The following is a 22,585-nucleotide window of genomic DNA, read 5'->3' on the forward strand; positions in this document are numbered from 1 at the left end:
GAATATAGGAAAAGTTTATTTTGTCTTTTTCTTCATTCACTTTCCTTCATAATGTCATATTAATAAAAACATTGTAATACCTGTGTTTTGTTTATTTTATTTATATGATTAGCTACCATGCTATATACTTTTACAAGTGACATAACTTTATCCTTTTTTCAGCAAAATAAAAATTTCATTGTCACAACACACATGTGCCCACCATGTATACATATATCACAATATTTTTACTTATTTCTTCTCAATATATGCTTAATATCCATATTTTAATGTTTAATAGTGGTCGAGTTTTACATATTTCTTCATGGCAAATAATACTATTTGAAAAAATTAGTGAAATCATTATTAATATTAATTTATGAAGACTGATTTTATCATAATTGTATGTGTGAGCATCCATGTTTGTGAATGTGAACCATATGAGTGCTAGGTTGTCTGTGGAGTCCAGAAGAAACTGTTAGATTCCCTAAAACTGGAGATATTGGTACTTGTGAGTCACCATGTCATTGCTGGGAACCAAATTCTCATTCTCTGCAAGCACAGCAAGTGTTCATTACTATCTTTCCAGCCAATAAGGTTACCTTTTAATGGAAGAAATCCCATATTTTTTCTCTTTATTTTTAATTCACTTCTTTAACGATAATAGCTACAGAATATTTACTATGATCTATTCATTGTGATACTTTGTATCATTAACACTCAAAATTTTATGAGAAATGATTACTACTACATAATTTTTTTCATTTTAAAAACTCTCTGAATTCTCTCATAGTAATAATGGTAGTATGTAGGAGATGCATTTAAATAGTGTATTATATCACACAGATTATGTCTTTTACATTTTTTTACATTTTAATTAAAATAATTATATCCCATATTATATTTCCTCCTTTCTGCCACTCCAAGTTCCACCGACTACCAAACCATTGATTAAATTAATCTTTTCTCTTTATTTTATAATTATTGTAATCCATGCATAGACAAACATGTATGTTTATGCAAAAATACATAAGTGCAATCTGCTGAGTCTGTTTTTATTGGTGGTGTATATGTGGTTTCAGGGCTGATCACATTATATTAAACAACCAGTTTCAAGGATCATCCCTTGGCAGAGTTAATTGTCCTTTCAGTAGTCATTAGGTAGCTGTACTTCTTCTTTTTTTTTTTTTTTTTCTTTTCTTTTTTCTGAGCTGGGGACTGAACCCAGGGCCTTGCGCTTGCTAGGCAAGCGCTCTACCACTGAGCTAAATCCCCAACCCCGGTAGCTGTACTTCTTAATGTAGGGGTAAGAACCCATAAAAAATTTTCCAAAATCACATTAGCATATTGATTGATACTATCATTGTTTCAGTCTTATCTATGTGGTTATTTCTAGGATAAATTGTTTCACAGTAGCCTTCTTGATATTCTGACACTTACAGTTCCACCTCTCCTTCGATGTTTCCTGAACAATAGTGGGGCTGGATTCTTTACAAATTGTTTCCATTTGTAGAAATCCATTTGAATGGATTCTTCATTCCTAATTATGGTTTCTGTGATGGTTTATCTTTGTGTAAAGAGAAACTTCTTTGATGAGGGGTGGTAGCTACAAATATTTGTGGGCAAAAATACAACATTCAGATCATAGAAAAAATTTAGGATGTTTTAGCAAATAGATAGTGGTATTCCCTTTTCTAAGATTGTATTTTACATATTTACCTATTGACCAAATACATACATTCTGTCCCAATCATTCCATGCCAGAAATTTGACTCATATAGACAATATTAAGGTTCAGGATATTCTGGAGTTTCATTAGTGTTTATATCATTGGATATTTTCCAAAAGCAGCCTGATTGAGCAAGGTTAGCTAAAGGTATTAATTTACATCTAAGTCATTAATAAGCAATTAACTGTATTGAAAATATAAAGACACTGTGTTACTCTTCTCTCAGGACATTTAAATAAACCTTTCCTGAGCTCTGTGATTAACACTTCTATTTAGTACCAGATTTATTTTCAGTCTTCTTTTCTCACTGATAGATAAAATGACAGTTGGGGTGATTATCCCAGTTTCAGCATTCCAGCTCTTTTGTTTTGTGTTTTACTGTTCTTTTGCCAGTGCCTTATGTTGCATGCATGTAAAAGAACTTGTGATTAGCTTTCTTCTTATATTGATCTGTTTCTGAAATATTTTTCTGTTTTATTTCTCTTTACGGTAAATGCTAAAGCCACACAATCAATGCCTTGTACAAGGCATTAAGGGTAAAGTAGAGGCTTCAAATAAGCTCTTTCCTAATTAAACTGTTGCTGCTTCTTTATCACATTCACAACTGTTTTAGTTCGTGGGAAGTCCAATCTAGAGTTTTGCATTCATCTTCATGAAAAACTAAATGTAAACCCTGTTTCTTGTCTTCAAGTGATGCTCTTTCTGAGGCTCTTTTGTCATTTATAAGTATTCTATTCAAATGAAATAAATATTTTAAGGAACCCAACATTGTTTTCATAGCAAAGTCTTTTGTCTCTATTTTATATTTGTGCTTCGATCCATGTAATTCTTAAGCAAAACAAAGCTGCTGCACAGTCTTTTCAAGGGCCTGCTTCCCTTTTCCTTTAAAAGACTTTTATAAACATTCCCGTAACTGAGCTAGGCGATAGACGGAAACAAAGATAAGAAAAAACACTGGTTCTGTGTTTAAACCCGTGCTTGTAGAGAGAAGGACTGTAATAACAGGCTCCATCCTTTTAACTGCTCATCACCACTATCAGTGGATAGAAATGCATCAGAAGCAAAATATCTCCTCTCTCCCTGCTACATCTAAGCTATTATGTTTAGAAAATTCAAGCTGGCAGCCCAAACCTGCAACTGATTTTTGTATGGTGTCCTAAGATATACTTATCTAGAAATTAGCTATTGTACTGCTTCATACAGCTTGCCAGGTAAGATTGCAGTAAGGACAAGTGGAGGACACTGGCATCAGGAATCCTCCATTTCACAAGCTATTAAAACAAACGGAGAGAGAATCCCAGCCTATAATGTGAACTGAGATGATTTTACCAGCACGGAAATTCCAGATAAAACTGAAGTCTGTGCTGTTCTCTGCTGTGCTGTACAGATTTCTGTCATCAAAGAAAGCTCGTGAATTATTTTCAATGTATGACAGGTTTTTGTTCCTCTGTCAGCCCTGATAATGCCATCCCATTTTGTATTTTCTTTAAGCTTTGTTGCTTGAATAATGTTTTCAGATGAATAGATTATTGATGAAGACATCTTATCAATGTACTCAAAGACTATGCCCATAAAATCTGGCACATGGTACTTCATGTATGTTTCTCTCAGCACACAAAATGTTTATTCTTATTAAAAAGCTCAAATTCACAAAAGTTAGAATGTTTTCAAAACCACAATGACAATTAGTTTTCTTTTATGGCATATGACATAGAGAAAAGCATATAGCTTAGAATCCAAATCAGCACACCACAGGCAGGAAGACCATGAGTAAAGAGGAAGAAGAGGATTATATGGGTGGGAGTTAGGAGATAGGGGGGTAATATAGAGTAAATATAATATTTAGTAGACTGAAAAAGAAAGGTTAACAGAGAGTTAATGTGGTCGAACTGTATGAGTTCATTGAAGATATTAGTATAAATTATTATGTTTTAATAAACTGGTGATTGTATGTTTTCCTACAAGATCTATGATGTCATTAGTACTGAGTGATTGGTTTGGTTTTCAATACCAGGAATATTTTTCCTCTTGTGGGACATATCTTTTGTTCTATTAAAAAGTTATGTGGGCCATTACTATACTTAAAAGTATATTAAGTTATTGTCCCAAGATAGCTAATTTTTTGGATCATAGATGTCATAACTGGATAAGACTCTTGGTTGATTTCTTCATTGTTTTTATACCTACAGGGAAATGTAGTCATCATCCCTCCTTATAGAAAATCCTTTACAACAGATAGAGACTATTGCAAAAATCCACACCCCAACCAAAATGCATAACTGTGGAGCCCAGTATCAATAATTATTTCTCCAAAACATTCTTACTCCTAACACTCACAAAAGATTTGGAAGAAGAAGCAGAAATATTGTAAGAGCCAGGACATCTGTGTTTCTTAGTAATGTTAGCAGCTACATTCAAATAGTCTCCCCAACAGGGTTACTTAAGCATTAACTGAACAAGCATTACACCAATATATGTGTCAAAGTGGACAGGGGAACGATCAGGAGGTCTCAAAGCTATACATAGAACTATCAACAACTAAGGATGATTAGAGGGGAAAAATAGTTTTCTTCAGAGAAGAGCACACTAATTGGTTATACAATACTACCATTATTCATACTGAGAAGGTTTATATATATATATATGTATTATGTGTGTGTGAATATAATAACAATTAAGCAATATAGAGGGTATGAATTTTAAAGAGAACTAGGAGGGATATGTGAACATATTTGGAGGAGGAAAAGAAAGGGAAATGATGTGATTATATCAAAAATAAAAGAAAATTTAAAAGTAATTATAAGTTTAAATCCCATCAATTGTTACTGATAAACACAAGTTATACTCTAAAAATAAAAAGCAAAGCCTTCTTCTCCTTCAATGAATATACATTGATATTTTTCAACCTTCCTAATTCTAACGGTTTATACTATTCTTCATGATGTGTTGACTCCCACCCATAAAATTTTTTGTTGCTGTTGCACTACTCTAATTTTGCTATTTCATGAATTGTAATGTAAATATCTGTATTTTCCCATGGTTTTAGACAACTGCTGTGAAAGGGTATTTCAGCTCCCAAGGAGTTTGCAACTCATAGATTGAGAACCACTGGTATACATTTCTATGCAGCAAGGGAAGAAATAGTTTACTTTAGAACATATCAGACTGAATCAGAAGTTATAGAATAGCTGAAAACTCTCAGAGGACATGAACCTATCACAACTGCATAAATACAGTTTGTTATAGAAAACTGCTATCAATTTTGACATATAATGAAGTATGTGACAGTATTAATATGACTACAGACTCTGTCCACATATAAGGAGCCAAATTATACAGCATGTGTACAACTGGGTGAACCTTTGAGAAATTATTTTGAAGAGGTTAATTGAAATAGGAAGACTCACTTGCTCTATGTGGCAACATACATTGTCCTTAAATCTTGGATTGTACAAAAAGGAGATAGCAAGCAAAACTTCATTAATCCTTCTGCTTCCTCATTGTGGATGCAATGAAATGAGCTACTTCAACTCCCAACTGTCTTGATTTCCCTGACATGATGATCTATATTTTGACCTTTATGGTAAAACAAAATTTTCTCTTTATGTTGCTTTTCTCAAAGTTTGTTTGTTTGTTTGTTTAAAATCTAGACTCACGTTTTCCCTCCCTCCTCTCCTTCTAGTTTTTCCCTCCACCTTCTTTCTCCTGTCCCAATCCACTCTTCCTCCTTTAATCTTCACAGGAGCGCTGCCATCCCTTGGGTATCAAGGCATATCAAGTCGTAACGGGACTAGGTGCATGCTCTCCTATTAAGGCTAGCCGAGGCAACATAGTAAGAATGAAAGGTTCCAAAAAACATGATCTGAGTCAGAGAAAGCCCCTGCTCCTAGGAGTTCTACATGAAGACCGATCACACACACACACACACACACACACACACACACACACACACACACATATATATGCAGAGATCCGAGGTCAGTCCCATGAATGGCCTCTGGTTGAATATTCAGTTTCTGTGAGAGCCTATGGTTCCAGGTTAGTTGATTCTCTTCCTTTTTTTTTTTTTTTTTCTGTGTGTCATTGAACCCTATGACTCCTACAATTTTCTTGACAGTCTTCTGTAGGATTTCCCAAGTATCACCTAATGTTTGACTATGGGCATCTACATCTGTTCTGTCTATTACTGTCTGCAAGTATATCAGAATCTCATTAGCAGTATTAGGGGTAGACTCTCTATCATAGTATGGGTGTCAGGTTGGGCCACTCCCTCAATTTCTTTGCCATCTTTACCGTACCACACTCCCTAGCTCTATTCTATTTTCTCCTGTCAGTGATTTTTTATTGTTGTTTTTGATCATGACATGTGTTATTTTTCCCCCTTCACCCTCCCTCAGAGTTCTTTGACCCATCCTCCCTTCCCTTCACCTCTGAGAGGGTGGCCCCCAGGCTTCTCCCTTCTCTGGGGAATCAAGTCTTTACAGAATTAGGTGCATCCTCTCCCACTAAGGCCAGCTTCAATGTAATCCCTATCAAAATTCCAATACAATTTTTCATGGACATGGAAAAAGCAATTGTCCACTTCATATGGAAACACAAAAAACAGAATAACCAAAGCATTTCTCAACCTTAAAAGAACTTCTGGGGGAATCATTGTATCTACACACACACACACACACACACACACACACACACACACACACACACACACAGAGTTCTCAATTTTTTTCCTAAACAGAGATGCTTGTTATAGATGGGTAGATTAAGTTCTAGGAAATCAGTTATATCCCACAGATACATCTGTTTGAATGTGAAGTAGCATTCAGGTTTTAACCTGTGAGTCTGTGGTAACTTGAACTCAAATATGGTGACACCCTCACAATTGTTTTTATTTTTCCCTCAGAGTTACTTTAGATACTTGGGTTTTTGGGTCTTCATGAGTTTGAGCATTTTAAATTTTTCTATGAAGAATGTTATATGGATTCTGATGAAGATTTCATTATATCTATAAATTACTTTGGGTGAGAAAGTCATTTTTATATGAATTCCATTTTCAATGAACACTGAGGGATCTTTCTATTATCTACTGTCACTTGAGCTGTTTTAAATTCTGTCTGATTCATGCATCTGATTTTGATTTTGAGCATCAAATCTAACAGTTATTCAAATATGGGCAAGTCTCAATAGAAATATTTTAGATAACTCATATCTAAAAATAGGACTTATGGATGTTAATTTAATTTCACAAAGTCAGCATATGCTTGAACATAATTCTTATTCAATTTGTTTTTATTTCATATTTTATAAATTTTCTAATGGCCAGTGCATTTTTACCTTAGTGTGTTGACAGATCAATATATTTCGCTTTTTATAATCTTTAGGGTGTCTATCATCTGACAGTCTTGGCCTTTGTAGACAATTAGAATCTCATAGTGTATGTTATAGATTGAGATATTATGTTCAAGTCTTAGATCTAAAGAAACACTGACAGCATCTATTTTAGACCTCCTTTATGTGCGATGACTTCGTTATTCTAATTACTGCAATACCTGGCAATTGGGAAAATTTGTATGTGTGTATGTATGGGTTTGTGTGTGTGTGTGTGTGTGTGTGTGTATGTGTGTGTGTGTGTGTGTGTGTGTAGACAAGGTATTTGCTATAAATATAACTTAGAAGACTTTAAGACAAGAAATTATCAATTATACAAAATACTGCTCATGAGTTTAGCAAATAGAAGCAGAAATTATGGCTACTACCAATTTTTTTTCCATTTTAATATAATTTATTGGAAGGTTTAAATAAGACAGTCGAAATGCAAGAGATATAGGATTCAGGGGAAACCATTTTATGGGCACATTTTGGCATTTTCATTTATTTTTTCCTGTGTAATTTTTCAATTACATATTACCTTTAATAGTTAGTTTATTTAGGGGGTTACAACAAAAGCAATTGATTCTTCGGTGTTTGGAAGCCAGAAGTCTGAAATGAGCAGCTGGGTGTAGAAATCAAGGCTATATCCAGGGTTGGTTACTTCTAGAAAGACTTTTGTTATAATCCTTATTTGTTGCCTCTTTCAATTTCTAGAAAAGCTTTGCCTGTGGCAATGATTTGTCTTCTTCATATTTCTCGGGCCTATCTAGTGCTCAATAAGGTCAATCGTGATTAAACCTAGGCTAGTTCCCCCCTTAATATATAGCACATTTAAAAAATCTGTCTTTTTCATGAAGCATTCATAAGATACAGGAAAGGCAATATAAATGTCTTTGGCATATATTATTTATACAACCATGTAAGTTGATGTCTACATACAGGTGGCAGGTGAGGGCTGGCACAAGTTAGGTCAAGGTCATAATTGCACAGTAAAAAAAAAAAATAAGGTGGGACAAAGCTTTTGTAAGTCTGGAGAGAAGAAGGAAAGAGAATCAAGATGGAGACAGAGAAGGATGACCCAGACCTGGGTGGCCTTGAATTGCCAAGGTAGTTGGGATGGATTTCTGTGGCAAATTTATCTTATCTGTGTGGGTGCTTTATATCCTTATCAATTGATTGTGAGTTTACTGTGCGGATATATTGTGGATTGAGAATTCAACATATAAATCTGCTTGTTGGGTACAGTTTGTTGAGTCTTGATTTTAACTGGTTGTTGGGAGTTTATAGCATAACTATTAGGAGATGGATGTTGGGAATGTAAACAGAGCAGTGACAGGAGTTACAAAAGGGGACCAGGGGGTGGAAGTTAGAAATGTGAGCTGAGTCCACAGTAAGAGAACTGCGAGATAGGCAGTCTTTGTATGAAACTGGCGTGGTAGCGACCTGCCTTGGGAACTAGATGAGTAGAGAGATTGCTTCAGGGCTCAGAAAGCAACCATCAACAGTGTGACGTGGGATGGAGCTTAGCAGGTGAGACGCTTTGCTGAGTAGATGAAAACATCCCGCAGATGCCATGTGGCCCTGTGGTGCTGCCACTAGCAGAGGATAAAAGAAATCATTTTATTTTTACCACAACACAACCACACCTGTCAATTTCAAAAGGTGAACCATTAAATGCCATAAGGAAAATTCGTCACAAAAAAGTCCTCTTTTCCTTTGATATATAAGATATTGAAATATCTGCCATATGTACTTTACTTTCCACAGTTCAAAATATAAATAATTTCTATTGTCTTCATTTATTTTCCATAGCATGGTAACAGATAAAGATCATCACTACAGGACTGCTTAAAAGGGATTCTGTGGTGATATGTGCACATTTATGATAATTTGTTCTTGCAAAATCTTAGATATTTCTTGGTCTATGGTTGAATAGAGAGAAGATGCAGAGGTAACAGCAACACGTGTTTCTTTTGACACTAACAGGAATTTGCAGGTGACAGCAGATGCTAATGCTGTGAAAGTAAGGTTTCTTGGGCTGTGTTGCAGCTTAATGTTTTAACTCCGTAGGACAAGATACAGCAGTTGTCCTTTAGAGTGTCTTTACAACATGAAGGGCCCCCCAATTTATTAAGATACATTTGAAGGTCAAAAAGAGCTAGGGTATGGTTTGATGAATTGTATTAATCTGTCCACCGATTAAAGTCAATGGCACTTAAATGACACTGTAAGTAGTAACACCTTCCATTGTGATAAATAAAGTTTAACCCACTAAAACAGGATATCATTTTCCTTTAGAATTTGGATGAAGGAGAGAGAAAATTCAGCCCAGGTTCATATATGACACATTATGCTGTGCTATGACATACATTTAATGCAAACTACAGTTCTAACACTTTACTCCTTGTTCCAACAAATTTAACTCTTATAATCTCAAAATATGTGGAATAGTGTCAAACATGTGTTTTATATGGTGAAGCTATGACTCAGAAAATAAAGTCGTTTGTCTACCATCACACAACAAATAAGAAGGGAAGATAGATTGGACGTTTCTAAATTTAGAGCCTGAGCTTTACAAAACTACAGGATATAATCTCCTTGTTTTCTGGTAAATTCTTTTCTCTTAAACATTTTATTCCAGGATGATTTTCAATGAATAAAAGTACTGATTGAATATAGAGCTGTTTCAGGATCATACAGGATAGAAATCATCTTTCATTATGAATCTAAGCAAGCAAATGGAATTACAGGAAGAAAAGTGTTGGTTAATAATTAAAATAAGTGTATTTATCATTTTAATTCAAGTATTCACTGCCTCATTGAGCTCTCTTAACTACCTGGAATGGAAGCAGGAACACCATTTTAAAAATCAGTAACTAAAGCTCAGATGAATTAAGGTGTCTTTTGAAGGGCACACAATCAATAGAGTTGGCATCTCTGCAAATAGAGTACCAATGGTGATGAATCTCACTGTGTGAATGCATGTTCCATTCCATTAGTTCTAGTAGTCTTATTCTCTTTGAAAGGATAATGGATGCTTCATGCAGATCTCTCTCTCTCTCTCTCTCTCTCTCTCTCTCTCTCTATATATATATATATATATGTGTGTGTGTGTGTGTGTGTGTGTGTGTGTGTGCGTGCGCACACGAGTGCATGCGTGTCTTTATATAGAAAGAAATAGATATAGATATATAGCTACATGTATATAGGTATATAGATATATAGGTATATATGCAGATATATAGATATGTAGACATAGGTATATAAATATATAGACATACATTTATATAGGTACATATATATACATATGTAGGTTTATATATGTAGGTTTAGGTTTTTAAAACCTACTTTAATAGGGTTCTAAAATTCTTCAGACACCCTTCTAGTTCACTGAACAAAAGTATGGGAGAAAAGATGGGTAATAGGACAATAAGGATGCAGACCTATTTACAAGTAGTTCTTTGGGATAATTGCAACCTCTGTTATCACAATACATGCAGTTCAGTTCAGTAGTGTCAGAATACCAACAATCCAGTTCAAAGAGTGTCTCCAAACACCAATTGGCAACAGCAGCACTATCCAGTAGAAACAACCAGGCCTTTGCCAAATCAGCACAAGTCAATATAAGAGATCAAAACCAGCCAGGGTGCTAGAAGTTCTCTGCCATGCCTGTCTCAATGAAGTGAAGATTAAGAAAGACCCGAGGCCAAAAAAGCATTATTGCATGGTTAGCTATGCAAGTATGGTGTCATTGAACTGTTGGGTCCTACTTATCCTCTCCCCAAGCATCATATGTCTGCTTGTGAGTGTTTCAGCAAAACATCACACGAGTCAACTGAATCATATGACACAGCCAGAAATTTCCACTTCATTACATAGATATATAAGTATATACATAAATAGATATATAGGTATAAGTAGATCAATAGATAGGTATATAATAGATAAATAGGTATATAGTTATATAGATATATAGGCACATAGATATATATGTATAATTATATATAGATATATAGATATGGTAAGCAAGAGAACAATTACATAATCATAAATTTTCAGTCTTCATGACTCATTCTTTGCTATTTTAAATAGGACCTTAGAAATATATGAATATATAATAAAATTATATGTTGTGTCCAGATATTCAATTAACCTTGTTTCATAATGAGGAAAATATTATCAACGAAGTTTCATTCTGGATTCTTACCTCATGTAGAGGAGAAAACTTTGGAAATTTATGCTAATAAAGGTACATGGCAGTGCATGTATGTGGTAATATAAAAAGCATTCTCTACCCATCAGTAGAAACCTATGGAAATCTCCATGGGGGTAGCTCTACTTGACAGTGTGCTGATTTATACCTCTGTTAGGTTACAGGACTTTACCTGTACTTATGAAGATTTTAGTCACCTGTGTTTGGTACAATATCATTCTCTGTAAATCAATCTATGTCTTCAAACATTTGTAATGAGAATCCTCAAATACACAAACCAAAAGGTTTCCTAGAGCATTGCTGAAAAAAATGGATGTTTCTTGAATATGCACAGAAAAATGTTATTTTGGACAATGCCTCAAAAGAAATGTATAATTTTAAGTATTTGAAAATTGACTTTTAGAGGGTGAAAACTTTTACTTACAGTTCAACACAACATTAAAATAAACATATAACATTTTTGACAATTTCAATGTATCAAAATTTTATTATGCTTATCAGTAAGACTCATATTTCTTTAGTTATAAATTATGGGATATGGCAGAAGAATTAAAATCATCTATGGTGTTTTGGAAAAAAACCTACACTCTTTATATTAAAAATTATTTTCATGATTAGTTGAAATTGAAGTAAGCATTCCAGCAAATGTATTGTGAACACATAGATGAAAGCATAACCAAACACTTTTCGCTCAGTTCTTACTGTTTTCTCCTTTTCTTCCGGAATTTCCATGCTAGAGTCTTCTGTAATCTTTAAACTGTTTTCTTTTATTTAGATGTTCTTATTTATATCCTTATTTAAATACCTATTGTTAAAGATTTTTCATTTGTATATCTGCTAACACTGCTATGCCGAAAACCCGACATACAAATTCAACTGCCTCTTTTACAATTTCCATTTTTGAATGCTGATATAGATTATTCTATGAAAATAATAGTGGTATTTCTAATCTCACACATATTCATTTTATAAGTGTATCACTCTTCCTTTCAGAGCTAATGTCTGTGTCTTTTATGTTTGAAACACAGTCGATATTTTTATTGCTTTTGCACAAGAATGATGCCTAATTAACCCAGTAACTTCTAAGGCTAGGTGATAAAAGGGAATACATGATGACTCTTTCTATTTGCTGTTCTTGCCAGTTGAACCAAGGAACAATATTGTGAAGAAATCTAGGCAACTGAAGAAGTCATCTGTCAGTGCTTTGGCTAGTAGCCCAGGCAAGGTTCCAACTGAAAGGTAGTAACTATAAGACATATAAGCAAAATATTGGAACATTCCTCCAAGTTCAGTTTACATCATCTTGTGATAATCAGGTCTACAGGTAATATAAATGTTAATATATTTTAAAAAGAGATTAATTTTTGCTTTTTTCTAGATTATTTAAAATAAACATATATTTCCCTTATTGTTCCGCATTTATTTTTCTACTCTCCACTAGATTATAAGCTCTACTTAGAAACTATTTTTATGCTGCTTGCTACCATCTTGCTAGTACTCTATATCTAAGGCTATTTTATCTCCCTTTCATGCTTTCTTCTAAGCTGTTGCTATAAATGATGTTTACCATTTGTCCCTGCCTATGGGTTTTCTTATCACGCAAGTACAAATTCCTCCTTCTACTAGACTTTTTAATCAAGTCTTCTCTGACCATCAATTTCTTTGCCCTCTAAATGAAGACTCTGGGCTCTTCAGGACTTAGGTAATTAAAATAACACTGGTGCCAAATATACCTCCCTAGCGCCACTCACCCTGCTGAGTTGTATTTTTAATTACTTTATCTTAAATTTCCAGCCCAATACAGAGACATTTAGAAAGTGTTTTTGTCTAAGAACGTTTCTAGATCTCCTTCAGTGGTATAGTAATTATTAAATAACATGATTATTTGATGTAAATGACTGTGAACTGTAACTTTTGATATAGGAAGAAAGAAATATGATAAGCAATTGCTATTTTATAGATGCTAATAAGGTTATTGTAAAGGTTAAAACAGATAATGTTAAATTGTAATTGAAAATGTCATATACCATGTAAACAAAAATAGATGTATTTAATAAGACTAGTGAAATATGTAAAAGGTTTGTTATATATTATAACAAGAGAAGAATGGATAGCTTTAAAAATGAAAGAAATTTTCTTTCCCTTTTAATGAAACTGTTTGATGTGCCCTGAGACATATCTATGTTTCATCTACTAAACCTAAATTTATGAGAACCATGTTTGAAAACATAACTGAATTCATGGTTTCTTTAAAATGGAAGATGGCCTGAGGGATATTGCAGAGTTTAATAGATACACTTTCTTCACTTATAATGAAATAAAAAAATCTTCTTGATATAAAACATCAATCACAGAACCTTCAGGCTGAAAGAGTTCCCTTGAGAAAATGGAGCCCATCATCCTAATTCTCAAAACAACTTTCATGCACGTTGTGCCTGACCAAAGAATATTTGGATCATCTAATTTACTAAAGAGCCATGTTTCCAATACATATCATGGGATTAGAATGTATGAGTGATGGTGTTTTAGAAGTGATAGATTTAGGGCTCCAGTATCCATAGCTTTTAGACAATCTTGACTTGTCTTTGGAATTCTTACTCTTCTATAATTTATCACACGTATGGAGTTATATTTGGTGGTATGTACTCAGAAACTGTATTTCTTAGAAGGAAATCCTTCCTCTTAATGGTTTGGTTTTCAGTAAATTTTGCAATACTATACCTCAATTTTCCTACATTTAATGAACATATTCTATATTTTGGCTCTTAAGTGTCCTAGATGCATATGTCAATAATTTGTGCCATGGGAAAATAGGGAAAACTCTTAATTGGTAGCATCTATTTTAGGCCCCTTATAAATATTATTTATATATATATGATGAAATATGATCCTATCTATGCTCATTTCCTATCTTCAACTCTCTTCTAATGCCTACCCCAATTTCTCTCTCAATATCTTATTTTATTCAGTTTAAAAAGAAAATAACCACTAAGTCCAACTAGCATTTCCCCTATGTTAAAATGTGTAGAGGATTCACTTGATTAGGAATAACCACTGGAAGCCACACTCTCAAGACAAAAACCCACAATTCTTCTCCATGCATCAATCAACTTCCAAAAGCTCCGTAATAAGGTCCAAACATGTGAGTGTTGTTCCTTGACTATAACAAAATGTTGACTGGTTTGATCTTGGACTGGTCTTATGTAAGTAAACCCAAAAACTGTTTGTTCACAAATTTCTTATTTAGGGTTTGATGATGGAGGGAGGCTGCTTACTAAGTTGCTTCCCATGGCTTGCTCAGCCTGTTTTCTTGTAGAAGCCAGAATCACCAGCCCAGGGATAGTACTACCCACAATGGCCTGAGCCTTCCTCCGTTGATCACTAATTGAGAAAATTAATGTCTTGGAGGTAGTTCTCATGGAGGTATTTTCTTAGCTAAGGTTCATTTCTCTCTGATGACTCTAGCTTGTGTTGAGAAACAAAACCAGTTAATAAACCAAGTCATATGCAGAAGAAAGCATTTCACACTCCTCAACTCTCTACCTCCAGCTCTCACATTCTTTCTTCCCCCTCTTATGTTGTATTTCCTGAGCTTTGGTTGTATGTGTATGTGTGTACGTAGGGAGGGTGGGATGACTGGTAATACAGGTAACCTGTTTATGAATAAGCATTCGGTCTGCTTTTCTTAGCATTTTGACCATTTCTAAGCATCTACTTTGACTGCTACATGTTGCAAAAGAAAGCTTCACTTTTTTCTATGATTAAAAAACATAAAATAAGTATTTAGAAAACAAATATGCAATATAATAATTTATCTGAAGTTTGATCTGTTTGCCACTGATATATAATTTTACTACTCATATACTTGCTACTTAGTATGCCTGATTATTTATAGCATGTAGTCATCAGTTGGATGATAGGATCAAATGTTATGAGTCTTTTTTCATTTATCAATATCCCATCTAAAATTATAACCATGTAAATCTTATCAGCAATGTCTTTGTTTGCTTTTCATCAAATCCTGAACGTTCTTTTGTATAATTTATTATAATTTTTAAGCATGTATATAGACCTTAATTTTTACTTTTACTGACAAATGATATTGATAATTTTATTAGAAATAAAGTAGTTTTGCTTATACCTATACAATAGTATCATGAATTAAATGCCCACACTAGGAAAAACATATAACAGTTAAATTCCATGGCTATCAGAATCAGAATGGGTAAGAGATTTATTCATTTGCCAAACGAAAGTATTTTCCAACCCTAGAAACAGGAAGCAGTGTCTCTGTTAATAGGAAATATGAACCTAAGCAAATACAGTTTGATTACAGATATGGCATATCAAGGTGGTCATAACCTTTAACTGCTAGTAAAACAACGAGTCTATATCCATCCTTTATGCTTTCCCAAAAGTTTTCTGATTTATCTGGAAATATTAGAATTTATTGCAAAATCAGTATTGGGCTTTATTTATCACATGTAATCCAACTTTGAAATGTTCCCTCATGGGCTCATTAAATTCATCTGCAACTGCTCACTGAATCTTTTTGTTAAAATATGTACAACATTTCAAAGTAAATGTCAAAGCAGCAAAATTTCCTAGGGTAATATTTGGATAGTTTTCAGTAAAATTTCTGATTAGCAGTGATTCAAAGATTTCCAAAAGGCAACGTATACTTTAGGCTGTACCTGGTTGAAGTGGTAAAGTAGCAAAGGTAAAGTTAAGAATGTCTATTTCTTTCATCTTAGGAGAGACTGTTTTCTATGGAATGACAGGAGCATTTGGCAAAGCAGTGACCAACAAACTCCATAAAGATTCAGACAGTAAGAATGTTTGGCTTTGTGCATAATTAGATTCGTCTCACAACTATGAACACTGTCAATATAACACAAAAGCCTGCTGACAATAATGAACATGGCTATAATTCAGTAAAATAATATTTATCCAAACAGATGGCAGGCGAGATATGGCCCATGGGCCTTAGTATGCTAAGTGCTGCTCTTAAATATAACAGGGAAATACATTCAAATTCAGAATGCCTAGGTTTAACAACAGACAGAATACACTTAAAACAATTAGCATTAAAAATTAATCATTTGGGTTAAGCATCATGAATAAGAGTAAAACATTTTGATAAATCTACACAACACAATTCTTGTTCTTTAATATGGATTTAAACACTCAAAGAAGCATGGTGCTTAAATTTTTTATTGTCATTTACAATTGTCAAAGAAAGGAAAGCAAGCTCTAATATTCTGGGTCAAAGAGTAGCAACAATATGAATACATAGTGTCTGTTACCAATTGTTCGTAATAAAAAGCTGCAAAGATTGAGAGGGCACCAGTCAAAACAAAGGGAAGAAAAAGACCAATGCTAATTAAATTATAGAGAAAAGTAAAAATTATGCAGTCTTATTATGTCAAGTATTCTATTAAATTTAGAAGAAGAGTTCCAACACACAGATGGCTCATATTTTATAATAGGGTCTTTTTAGAGAGATAAACCACAATCCTTATAATTCCCTTTTGTTGTTGGGGGAAAATCACATTTTAAAGCTCTGAAAAAGACCTCAAATGGAGGCATTGTTCAGGTTTGTGTATGCAGTGAGGATTAATTAGTGTAACAGCTAACCATGTATGCGGTACTTACTGTATGCCAGGAATTTTCGATGTATTTTCTCCAATTGTCATGTCCTTTAAATCACAATTGTGCTTTTGTGAACCAGGATCATAAAATTAATCTCTCTTGAATGGTTTCTCTGAAGTCACACATTCCAGAGAAGTATAAGTAAATGGTTATAGGAAAGATATCATGAATTTTTAATTAAAAATAATTTCTATGTTTAGCATGTTTTACTGACATGTGTGTATGTACACTAAGCATAGGCTAGATTTCTTGAAACTTGCAGTATAGTATGTTCAGAGCCATCAATTAGGTGATAGCATATGAACCTTAGTCCTTCACAGTAGCAAGAAGTACTGTTAACTACTAAGCTATGTCTCCAACCCTGTGACTTACTCTTGCAAGAATAGTTATCAGTAATTTAGAAGCTATGCTAGCCATCTAAAATTACAATGTGTAGAGGCCCTGTGTAGAAGTTAACAAACCTGTTGAAATGCTGCAATCTGAGCAGCAGATATGGAATTGTATTTTAATTCCATTTGATTTATAGCTTCTCTCAAAGATGAGATAGTTCTTGCCTACAATTCCTAACAGTGAGCACTGGAAGAAAGCTCAGAAGAAAAAGAGTACTTTATCTTCTACATGATGTACTAGAAGATAAAAAAAAAATCTAGTGGTCTTAGGAGCTCATTTTACCTTAGTATCTTAAAACAAACAAGCAAACAAACACACAAACAAAATAAAACATCATTTGGGCTTAAGAGAGTAAATCAGTGAGTGTAGCTGTAAGTCAAGGGCTTCTCTCCATTATTTCCACAGGTATTACCATTTGTATTCAGCTACTCTTCAAGAATGAGAAGACTGAAATATTCTACAGTGTCATGCTTAATCTTGGCTGTCAATTAAACAAAAAACCAACTAAGAGATAAGCTGTAAGTTATAAATACTTATGAGAAATATTTTTCCTATTTATTTGAAATAAAAAAAAGTACCACAAATATGGACAGATCTTTCCTGTGATATTAGCAAGCCATACAAAGTCCAGCAAAAAAGTTTTGTATTTTGTTCCTTTTATTTCAACTCTCATTAGCAAGTTCATCTATCCTAAAGCTGCCATTGCTGCTGTTGCCATTGCACCATTCTCTTGGTGGCATAAGAAATGAAGCTTTTTATTCTTTTTGCATTTCCAACAAAGACTGATTAACAAACAGTTTCTCACCAGGAATCCTCCAAGCCTTCAGTGGCAAGAAGTGAACTGCTAAAGAAAATAGTCTTTTGGACTGAGCAGCTACTAAGTTCTAAGCCTTTTCAGTGTACAGCAATTGTTCAACTATCCAAACTACTTAGACAGTATTTTTTTAAGTAAGTCTAATAGATTTCATTCAGATACATTACACACCGATACATATATATATATATATATATATATATATATCTTGATCTGTTAACATAGAGAAACTTTACTAATATGATATTTAATACATAACTATTTGCCACATAGATATCTGCTCTTGCTTTGGACCCTGTAGTTCTTATGTCTTTGATTTAATGTTCTCTAAGATAATAATGGTCACCTATGCTCTGACTACATTCCTGGTAATTTTGATCTGGAAAAAATGACACTCATTAGGTCATTTATTATGTCCTCTGTTGTGTGAGACACACTGCATTATGTACGAGGACTAGAGTGAGACCAACACAGGTACAATTGTACCTGAATAATACCATCAATAATACCAACAATATTTAAGGGGTGATAAGAACACTGATATAATTAAAGCATACAAATGGCTTTAAAATTATACTCTGATCCAAAAAAAATTATACTCTGAAGACTATAATAAGGCAGGAATATTTAGGATGAATATTCACAATATTTAAGAAATGGAATCAGCTATAAAATGGTTTATAATTTCTTCTCTATATGCAGTCATTTTATCAGAAATTCATGGCAGATAGAGATGTTTGCACCAAGTCTATTACAAATGAGTTTTTCAAAAATAATAGTGAGGCATAGAAGGCCTTATAAAATCCTATTGAAGCTTTTGCTATTAATAGAATCCAGGAGAGATTATTGACTTTAGTTGTCTATCCAATAACCTCCCAAACCCATGATCATGTAGATGGCTCAAGGTAAACTCAGTGTGTCAGAATGTAAAAAAAATAAAAAAATAAAAAATAAAAAAGCATAAATATGAGAAATGGATTTTTAGGGATGAGCAATATTTCATTGGGTGATAAAAAGATACCCAAGGATTAGCAAATGTATTATAAAAATGTTTGAAATTGTCAAAGATAAAATTTAATTATTAAAAAAGAATAACAGAGCTGTGAACTTTCAAATACATTCCTGGTAATTCCTGGTAATAATTCCTGATAATACTATTACAGCCGTTTTATAAGCATTGAGTTGAAAGTGTCCCAGAGTCCCAGAGAAAAGACAAAAATTGCTTGTGACAAAAATAGTAGAAGTATGGATGATAAGCAATATAAAAATAAATTATTGAAAAAATATCACTTTAATAAAACCAGTAATAGAGTTGTGTATATTACATTTTCACTATCAAGAAGATGTTATTGAGTGTAGAATTTGAGATTTCAAAAAGACCAAGTTACCCCCAATGACTTTGTCTTTTGATGCATGGATAGAGATGCAGAAATAGCCCTTTCTCCATGACCATGTCCACCTCCCTGACATCCAGATGATAATGTATTAAAACTCTGAAACTGTAAGCCAGCTCCAATTAAATGATTTCCTTTATAAGAGTTCGTCATAGTTACCCTTCAACAGCAATAGAACACTGACTAAAAAACAAATCAATGACGGAACTAAATCTAGGAATTATAAGCTTTACATCTTTCACAGTTCATGTGTCTTTTATCAACACTTATTCCTTTATCACCTAATATTACCCTTTTACAGTCTCCATTCTAAATTATATACTACACTCACTCACTCATTCACACACACACACACACACACACACATGTATGTAGGTTGTGTAGATTGATGTCATTATGGATGTAAAAGCAGACAAGATAATATGAGGCTGTCATTGGAGGGAAGGAAGGTGGGAGCATAGGTTTTAGAAGGAAAGGGAAAGCAGGAAAGAGGGAGCTAGGAGAATCAAGATGGAGACGGGTAAGGATGATCCAGATCAGGGTGGTTTTGAATTGCAAGGTACTTGGATAGATTTCTTTTTTTTTTTTTTTTTTTTTCTTTTTTCTTTTTTTCGGAGCTGGGGACCGAACCCAGGGCCTTGGGCCCGCTAGGCAAGCGCTCTACCACTGAGCTAAATCCCCAACCCCTTTTTGGGATAGATTTCTACAGGCAATTTTATCTTATCTAGGTGGGAGGTTTATATCCTTATCAATTGGTTGTGAGTTTGTGGTGTGGATATATTGTGGATTGAGAATTTAACATATAAATCTGATTGTTGGGTTGCAGCTTCTTGAGTCTTGATTTCACTGGGTTGTTGGTTGTGTGAGCAGAGTCCGTGACAGGGAGCCTTGATAGGACAGCCAATACTGGACTTCTAGAGTCCTGATTTTACCAAGAGAGTTTGTGGCTAGCAGAGAGCCCCAAGGAGAGATACTAATAAAAGATAAATTATGGTTAGTTCCATTTGGCCCCATGTATGCCAGAACTAGGTCTAGAGATCAGTGTGGCAAGGTTCCATGTTGGAATGGTTTGCAGACCGCCTGTGTCAGAGAGTACATGGGGGCAGCATGGAGCCACTGAGATAAATGAGCACTAGTTCCTAGGGCTTGATGGAGCTGGAACTAAGCAGCCACTGCCTGTGTCAGAGAGAGTGCCAGAGAGAGCACTGAGTTGTATGCCCCATGAAATTGTCACACTGCATTTTTCTTTTGTCTGCAACAGGTGGCAAACCAACATGTGAGGCAAGAATCCACTAAAATTAAAGATTTTCAGCCTGAGAAAGTTTTATTTTCTAAGTATGAGGGGGCCAGTGCCATGTTGAATCATGTGATGTCTCAAGCAAGGGAACCTTAAACAAAAGATAAAAAGAGGCACTCTGCTAGCAGGCTCAGGTCCCATGCTGTGAAAAATGCAGACTGCTCCTAGATTGACAGTTGGACATCAGAAGCTGCCTGCTTCTTAATGACAGGTATTCATGGAAATTTGATTAAATTTGTTTATATAGTTAGAAGGAGAGAGTACAGAGTTTATCTGAATCAGGTGGGGATTTTCACCCATGGTTTGGAACTTGGACAGGGAAGAATAGTTACTGACTCCAAGTAGAGTGTGGTGACACTTGCCACTTATAAAACATATTATAAAATAGAAATCTGTACACCAGGCAGAGTGAATACAGACATATATTATAGAAATTATTAATAAATAAAAGTCTGACGTTCCATGTAGAGAGCTTAACAGATAGACTGTAATATTTTGGTCTTCAGGATTCTCAGACTCTCTCTAATGTGGGCTCCACAGGAATTTTGGGTTAAAATCCTGGTTAAACATGTTGCATGCTTTTTATTGACAGGAATTAATAGACAGGATTAAATTGTTTTTATGAATTTACCCCGCTAATGCCATATGGCTTGATGATGCCTGCTACCAAGGGTTTTTGGTTATATTTTATATTTATTACAGCAGGAGGCTCACATTCCCTTAATGTGGGCTCCACAGGAATTTTGGGTTAAAATCCTGGCATGACAGATTAAGGAAGCTTAAACAGGCTCATACAGTATTTTTTTGCTTACTTAATGTTTTTAAATTGTTTTAATTTTTATAATTGGTGTTATTTTGAGTCTTGTGGTTATATTATTTTTGTGGGAAAGAGTACAAGATACAAGATTTTCTGGTTACAGACCAAAGAACATGCTATTTTGTGAGAAAGGTTTTGTCTTTGTGGGGTTTTTTTTAATTTTTTATTAGATATATTTATTTACTTATATTACAAACATTATTCCCCTTCCCGGTTTCCTGTCCATAAGCCCCCATTCCCTCTCCTCCCCCTCCCCCATATGGGTATTTGCCTTATACATCCCCCTGGTGATTAGGCTTTGGGCACCTTTCAGAGTTATACTGATTAATTTGATAAAGGTAGACCTCCTGGAAAACTAAATTCAAGAGAGTCAAACAAAAGTATACCTTGACATTAAATTTTTATTTTGAGAATTATATATTACAAAATGTACAGCTTGGTGAAGCTCATCATCAGAAAGCTGAACTGGCAGACTTAGAGTCCTGATTTCAAGGACTTTCAGCTGGGTCCAGTCAAGGCAGACATCAGGCTACAACAACTCTCCTATTTTCCCTATCCGACCAAGGATATCTCAACACCCATGTACAGCTTGAAGAAGTTATTGAAGAGTCATTGCCCAGATTCCCTAAACTTTGGGAGGTGAAAAATGGTTATTTTAGGGTTGTCTTTCTAGAGAATTTAGAAATGGTCATAATTTAACCAGAAGGATTTAGCTAGAATTAATCTCATTTGGTAAAAATCCTTATGTCTGTTACTAAGCTAAAGTTATAATATTTACATTAGTATAGAATGTATTTGATACAAATTAAGATTTTCATTGGCATAAATTTCCTCTATTTTAAAAGTACAAGGTTTTGACTCAGTCTTTCTACTAATGCCATTGAAAACTACTCTGAGATGATTAAACATAAGAATTAAGAGCCAAATAAC

This window comes from Rattus rattus, chromosome X (assembly GCF_011064425.1).
Source record: "Rattus rattus isolate New Zealand chromosome X, Rrattus_CSIRO_v1, whole genome shotgun sequence".
Taxonomy (NCBI): Eukaryota; Metazoa; Chordata; class Mammalia; order Rodentia; family Muridae; genus Rattus; species Rattus rattus.